The sequence below is a fragment of the Aegilops tauschii genome, chromosome 3 (assembly GCF_002575655.3).
Source record: "Aegilops tauschii subsp. strangulata cultivar AL8/78 chromosome 3, Aet v6.0, whole genome shotgun sequence".
NCBI classification, from domain to species: Eukaryota; Viridiplantae; Streptophyta; class Magnoliopsida; order Poales; family Poaceae; genus Aegilops; species Aegilops tauschii.
Window position 1 is genome coordinate 417,816,269 of NC_053037.3, and position 8,256 is coordinate 417,824,524.

The following is an 8,256-nucleotide window of genomic DNA, read 5'->3' on the forward strand; positions in this document are numbered from 1 at the left end:
GGAGAGTGTCGTCCACGTACCCTCGTAGACCGTTAAGCGGAAGCGTTATGACAACGCGGTTGATGTAGTCGTACGTCTTGACGATCGACCGATCCTCAGTACCGAACGTACGGCACCTCCTCGTTCAGCACACGTTCAGCTCGGTGACGTCCCGCAAACTCACGATCCAGTAGAGCTCGAGGGAGAGTTTCGTCAGCACGACGGCGTGGTGACGATGTTGATGAAGCTACCGTCGCAGGGCTTCGCCTAAGCACCGCTACGATATGACCGAGGTGGATTATGGTGGAGGGGGGCACCACACACAGCTGGGAGAGATCAATGATCAATTGTTGTGTCTCCAAGGGGTGCCCCCTTCCCCGTATATAAAGGAGTGGAGGAGGGGGAGGGCCGGTCCTCTCTATGGCGCGCCCTAGCGGAGTCCTACTCCCACCGGGAGTAGGATTCCCCCTTTCCTAGTAGAACTAGGAGCCCTTCCAAGTAGTAGGAGTAGGAGAGAAGGAAAGGGAAAAGAGAAGAGAAGGAAGGAGGGGGCGCCGCCCCTCCCCCTAGTCCAATTCGGACTAAGCCTTGGGGGGCGCAGCCTCCCCTCTCTCTTTCCCCTAAAGCCCAATAAGGCCCATATACTCCCCGGCGAATTCCCGTATCACTCGGAACCTTTCCGATGTCCGAATATAGTCATCCAATATATCGATCATTACGGCTCGACCATTTCGAGACTCCTCGTCATGTCCCCGATCTCATCCGAGACTCCAAACTACCTTCGGTACACCAAAGCACATAAACTCATAATACAAATCTTCACAGAACTTTAAGCGTGCGGACCCTACGGGTTCGAGAGCTATGTAGACATGACCGAGACACGTCTCCGGTCAATAACTGTGACGCCCCCGATTTGACCGTACACTAAGCATACACGCAGCGTGTACGGTCAAGATCAGGGACTCACGGGAAGATATCACAACACAACTTTAAAAATAAAAATAAGTCATACAAGCATCATAATACAAGCCAGGGGCCTCGAGGGCTCGAATACAAGTGCTCGATCATAGACGACTCAGCGGAAGCAAAAATATCTGAGTACAGACATAAGTTAAACAAGTTGCCATCAGATGGCTAGCACAAACTGGGATACAAATCGAAAGAGGCGCAGGCCTCCTGCTTGGGATCCTCCTAACTACTCATGGTCGTCGTCAGCGGCCTGCACGTAGTAGTAGGCACCTCCGGTGTAGTAGGAGTCGTCATCGATGGTGGCGTCTAGCTCCTGGGCTCCAGCATCTGGTTGCGACAACCAGGTAGAAGGGAAAGGGGGAAAAGAGGGAGAAAAGCAACCGTGAGTACTCATCCAAAGTACTCGCAAGCAAGGAGCTACACTACATATGCATGGGTATATGTGTAAAGGGCCATATCGGTGGACTGAACTACAGAATGCCAGAATAAGAGGGGGGTAGCTAATCCTGTCGAAGACTACGGTTCGGGCCACCTCCATCTTGCAGCATGTAGAAGAGAGTAGATGGTAAGTTCACCAAGTAGCATCGCATAGCATAATCCTACCCGGCGATCCCCTCCTCGTCACCCTGTTAGAGAGCGATCACCGGGCTGTATCTGGGGTGTGTTTTATTAAGTATCCGGTTCTAGTTGTCATAAGGTCAAGGTACACCTCTGGGTCGTCCTTTTACCGAGGGACACGGCTATTCGAATAGATAAACTTCCCTGCAGGGGTGCACCACATAACCCAACACGCTCGATCCCATTTGGACGGACACACTTTTCTGGGTCATGCCCGGCCGCGGAAGATCAACACATCGCAGCCCCACCTAGGCTCAATAGAGAGGTCAGCATGCCGGTCTAAATCCTATGGCGCAGGGGTCTGGGCCCATCGCCCATTGCACACCTGCACGTTGCGAACGCGGCCGGAAGCAGACCTAGCCTAGCAGGCGTGCCAGTCCAATCCGGCACGCGCCACTCAGTCGCTGACGTCACGAAGGCTTTGGTTGATACCGCGACGCCGAGTGCCCATAACTGTTCCCGCGTAGTTGGTTAGTGCGTATAGACCAAATGGCCAGACTCAGATCAAATACCAAGATCTCGTTAAGCATGTTAAGTATCCGCGAACTGAAGGAAATATGCCCTAGAGGCAATAATAAAGTATTATATATTTCCTTATGTCATGATAAATGTTTATTATTCATGCTAGAATTGTATTAACCGGAAACATAATACATGTGTGAATACATAGACAAACAGAGTGTCACTAGTATGCCTCTACTTGACTAGCTCGTTAATCAAAGATGGTTATGTTTCCTAGCCATAGACATGAGTTGTCATTTGATTAACGGGATCACCTCATTAGGAGAATGACGTGATTGACTTGACCCATTCCGTTAGCTTAGCACCCGATCGTTTAGTATGTTGCTATTGCTTTCTTCATGACTTATACATGTTCCTATGACTATGAGATTATGCAACTCCCGTTTACCGGAGGAGCACTTTGTGTGCTACCAAACGTCACAACGTAAATGGGTGATTATAAAGGTGCTCTACAGGTGTCTCCAAAGGTACTTGTTGGGTTGGCGTATTTCGAGATTAGGATTTGTCACTCCGATTGTCGGAGAGGTATCTCTGGGCCCACTCGGTAATGCACATCACTATAAGCCTTGCAAGCATTGTGACTAATGAGTTAGTTGCGGGATGATGTATTACGGAACGAGTAAAGAGACTTGCCAGTAACGAGATCGAACTAGGTATCGAGATACCGATGATCGAATCTCGGGCAAGTAACATACCGATGACAAAGGGAACAACGTATGTTGTTATGCGGTCTGACCGATAAAGATCTTCGTAGAATATGTGGGAGCCAATATGGGCATCCAGGTCCCGCTATTGGTTATTGACCGGAGAGGTGTCTCAGTCATGTCTACATTGTTCTAGAACCAGAAGGGTCCGCACGCTTAAAGTTACGATGACAGTTATATTATGAGTTTATATGTTTTGATGTACCGAAGGTTGTTCGGACTCCCGGATGTGATCACAGACATGACGAGGAGTCTCGAAATGGTCGAGACATAAAGATTGATATATTGGACGACTATATTCGGACACCGGAAGTGTTCCGGAGAAGTTTCGGATTAAACCGGAGTGCCGGAGGGTTACCGGAACCCCCCGGGGAAGTATTGGGCCTTAGTGGGCCTTGAGAGGAGAGAGAGGGCAGCAGCCAGGAGGTGGCGCGCCCCCTCCCAGGAGGAGTCCTAGTTGGACTAGGAGAGGGGGGCGCAGCCCCCTTTCCCTCTCCCTCTCCCTCTCTTTCCTTCCCCCCTCTTTTCCTAGTAGGACTAGGAAAGGGGAGTCCTACTCCTCCTAGGAGGAGGACTCCCCCCCTCTCCTTGGCGCGCCTAGGGCAGCCGGCCTCCCCCTTGCTCCTTTATATATGGGGGCAGGGGGGCACCTCTATACACACTTGATATACGATATTTTAGCCGTGTGCAGTGCCCCCCTCCACCATATTACACCTCGATAATACCGTTGCGGAGCTTAGGCGAAGCCCTGCGTCGGTGGAACATCATCATCGTCACCACGCCGTCGTGCTGACGAAACTCTCCCTCAACACTCGGTTGGATTGGAGTTCGAGGGACGTCATCGAGCTGAACGTGTGTAGAACTCGGAGGTGCCGTACGTTCGGTACTTGATCAGTCGGATCGTGAAGACGTACGACTACATCAACCGCGTTGTGATAACGCTTCCGCTGTCGGTCTACGAGGGTACGTGGACAACACTCTCCCCTCTCGTTGCTATGCATCATCATGATCTTGCGTGTGCGTAGGAATTTTTTTGAAATTACTACGTTCCCCAACAGTGGCATCAGAGCCTGGTTTTATGCGTTGATGCTATGCACGACTAGAACACAAGTGAGTTGTGGGCGATATAAGTCATACTGCTTACTAGCATGTCAAACTTTGGTTTAGCGGTATTGTGAGATGAAGCGGCCCGGACCAACATTACGCGTACGCTTACGCGAGACTGGTTTCACCGTTGCGAGCACTCGTTGCTTAAAGGTGACCGGCGGGTGTCTGTCTCTCTCACTTTAGTTGAAACGAGTGTGGCTATGCCCGGTCCTTGCGAAGGTTAAAACAACACCAACTTGACAAACTATCGTTGTGGTTTTGATGCGTAGGTAAGTACGGTTCTTGCTAAGCCCGTAGCAGCCACGTAAAACATGCAACAACAAAGTAGAGGACGTCTAACTTGTTTTTGTAGGGCATGTTGTGATGTGATATGGTCAAGACATGATGTGATATAATTTGTTGTATGAGATGATCATGTTTTGTAACCGAGTTATCGGCAACTGGCAGGAGCCATATGGTTGTCGCTCTATTGTATGAGATGCAATCGCCATGTAATAGTTTTACTTTATCACTAAGCGGTAGCGATAGTCGTAAAAGCAATAAGTTGGCGAGACGACAACGATGCTACGATGGAGATCAAGGTGTCGCGCCGGTGACGATGGTGATCATGACGGTGCTTCGGAGATGGAGATCACAAGCACAAGATGATGATGGCCATATCATATCACTTATATTGATTGCATGTGATGTTAATCCTTTATGCATCTTATCTTGCTTTGATTGACGGTAGCATTATAAGATGATCTCTCACTAAAATTTCAAGATAAAAGTGTTCTCCCTGAGTATGCACCGTTGCGAAAGTTCTTCGTGCTGAGACACCACGTGTTAATCAGGTGTGATAGGCTCTACGTTCAAATACAACGGGTGCAAAACAGTTGCACACGCGGAATACTCAGGTTAAACTTGACGAGCCTAGCATATACAGATATGGCCTCGGAACACAGAGACCGAAAGGTCGAGCGTGAATCATATAGTAGATATGATCAACATAGTGATGTTCACCATTGAAACTACTCCATCTCACGTGTTAATCGAACATGGTTTAGTTGCTTTGGATCACGTAATCACTTAGATGATTAGAGGGATGTCTATCTAAGTGGGAGTTCTTAAGTAATATGATTAATTGAACTTAAATTTATCATGAACTTAGTACCTGATAGTATCTTGCTTGTCTATGTTAATTGTAGATAAATGGCCCGTGTTGTTGTTCCGTTGAATTTTAATGCGTTCCTTGAGAAAGCTAAGTTGAAAGATGATGGTAGCAATTACACGGACTGGGTCCGTAATTTGAGGATTATCCTCATTGCTGCACAAAAGAATTACGTCCTAGAAGCACCGCTAGGTGCCAGGCCTCCTGCAAGAGCGACGCCAGAAGTTATGAACGTCTGGCAGAGCAAAGCTGATGACTACTCAATAGTTCAGTGTGCCATGCTTTACGGCTTAGAACCGGGTCTTCAACGACGTTTTGAACGTCATGGAGCATATGAGATGTTCTAGGAGTTGAAGTTAATATTTCAAGCAAATGCCCGGATTGAGAGATATGAAGTCTCCAATAAGTTCTATAGCTGCAAGATGGAAGAGAATAGTTCTGTCAGTGAGCATATACTCAGAATGTCTGGGTATAATAATCACTTGATTCAACTGGGAGTTCAACTTCCGGATGATTGCGTCATTGACAGAATTCTTCAATCACTGCCACCAAGCTATAAGAGCTTCGTGATGAACTATAACATGCAAGGGATGGATAAGTCAATTCCCGAGCTCTTCGCAATGCTAAATGCAGTGGAGGTAGAAATCAAAAAGGAGCATCAAGTGTTGATGGTCAGTAAAACCACTAGTTTCAAGAAAAAGGGCAAAGGGAAGAAGAAAGGGAACTTCAAGAAGAACAGCAAGCAAGTTGCTGTTCAGGAGAAGAAATCCAAGTCTGGACCTAAGCCTGAAACTGAGTGCTTCTACTGTAAGCAGACTGGTCACTGGAAGCGGAACTGCCCCAAGTATTTGGCGGATAAGAAGGATGGCAAGGTTAACAAAGGTATATGTGATATACATGTTATTGATGTGTACCTTACTAATACTTGTAGTAGCACCTGGGTATTTGATACTGGTTATGTTGCTAATATTTGCAACTCGAAACAGGGGCTACGGATTAAGCGAAGATTGGCTAAGGACGAGGTGACGATGCGCGTGGGAAATGGTTCCAAAGTCGATGTGATCGCCGTCGGCACGCTACCTCTACATCTACCTTCGGGATTAGTTTTAGACCTAAATAATTGTTATTTGGTGCCAGCGTTGAGCATGAACATTATATCTGGATCTTGTTTAATGCGAGATGGTTATTCATTTAAATCAGAGAATAATGGTTGTTCTATTTATATGAATAATATCTTTTATGGTCATGCACCCTTGAAGAGTGGTCTATTTTTAATGAATCTCGATAGTAGTGATACACATATTCATAATGTCGAAGCCAAAAGATGCAGAGTTAATAATGACAGTGCAACTTATTTGTGGCACTGCCGTTTGGGTCATATCGGTGTAAAGCGCATGAAGAAACTCCATACTGATGGAATTTTGGAATCACTTGATTTTGAATCACTTGGTACTTGCGAACCGTGCCTCATGGGAAAGATGACCAAAACACCGTTCTCCGGAACTATGGAGAGAGCAACAGATTTGTTGGAAATCATACATACAGATGTATGTGGTCCGATGAATATTGAGGCTCGTGGCGAATATTGTTATTTTCTCACCTTCACAGATGATTTGAGCAGATATGGGTATATCTACTTAATGAAACATAAGTCTGAAACATTTGAAAAGTTCAAAGAATTTCAGAGTGAAGTTGAAAATCATCGTAACAAGAAAATAAAATTCCTACGATCTGATCGTGGAGGAGAATATTTGAGTTACGAGTTTGGCCTACATTTGAAACAATGCGGAATAGTTTCGCAACTCATGCCACCCGGAACACCACAGCGTAATGGTGTGTCCGAACGTCGTAATCGTACTTTATTAGATATGGTGCGATCTATGATGTCTCTTACTGATTTACCGCTATCATTTTGGGGTTATGCTTTAGAGACGGCTGCATTCACTCTAAATAGGACACCATCGAAATCCGTTGAGACGACGCCTTATGAACTATGGTTTGGCAAGAAACCAAAGTTGTCGTATCTTAAAGTTTGGGGTTGCGATGCTTATGTGAAGAAACTTCAACCTGATAAGCTCGAACCTAAATCGGAGAAATGTGTCTTCATAGGATACCCAAAAGAGACTGCTGGGTATACCTTCTATCACAGATCCGAAGGCAAGATATTCGTTGCTAGGAATGGATCCTTTCTAGAGAAGGAGTTTCTCTCGAAAGATGTGAGTGGGAGGAAAGTAGAACTTGATGAGGTAACTGTACCTGCTCCCTTATTGGAAAGTAGATCATCGCAGAAATCAGTTTCTGCGACACCTACACCAAGTAGTGAGGAAGTTAATGATAATGATCATGAAACTTCAGATCAAGTTATTACTGAACCTCGTAGGTCAACTAGATCAAGATCCGCACTAGAGTGGTACGGTAATCCTATTCTGGAGGTCATGTTACTAGACCATGACGAACCTACAAACTATGAAGAAGCGATGGTGAGCCCAGATTCCGCAAAATGGCTTGAAGCCATGAAATCCGAGATGGGATCCATGTATGAGAACAAAGTATGGACTTTGGTTGACTTGCCCGATGGTCGGCAAGCCATTGAAAACAAATGGATCTTCAAGAAGAAGACTGACGCTGATGGTAATGTTACTGTCTATAAAGCTCGACTTGTTGCGAAAGGTTTTCGACAAGTTCAAGGGATTGACTACGATGAGACCTTCTCACCCGTAGCGATGCTTAAGTCTGTCCGAATCATGTTAGCAATTGCCGCATTTTATGATTATGAAATTTGGCAAATGGATGTCAAAACTGCATTCCTGAATGGATTTCTGGAAGAAGAGTTGTATATGATGCAACCAGAAGGTTTTGTCGATCCAAAGGGAGCTAACAAAGTGTGCAAGCTCCAGCGATCCATTTATGGACTGGTGCAAGCCTCTCGGGGTTGGAATAAACGCTTTGATAGTGTGATCAAAGCATTTGGTTTTATACAGACTTTTGGAGAAGCCTGTATTTACAAGAAAGTGAGTGGGAGCTCGATAGCATTTCTGATATTATATGTGGATGACATATTACTGATTGGAAATGATATAGAATTTCTGGATAGCATAAAGGGATACTTGAATAAAAGTTTTTCAATGAAAGATCTCGGTGAAGCTGCATAGATCAAGACGCTTAATTGGACTTTCACAAAGCACATACCTTGACAAAGTTTTGAAG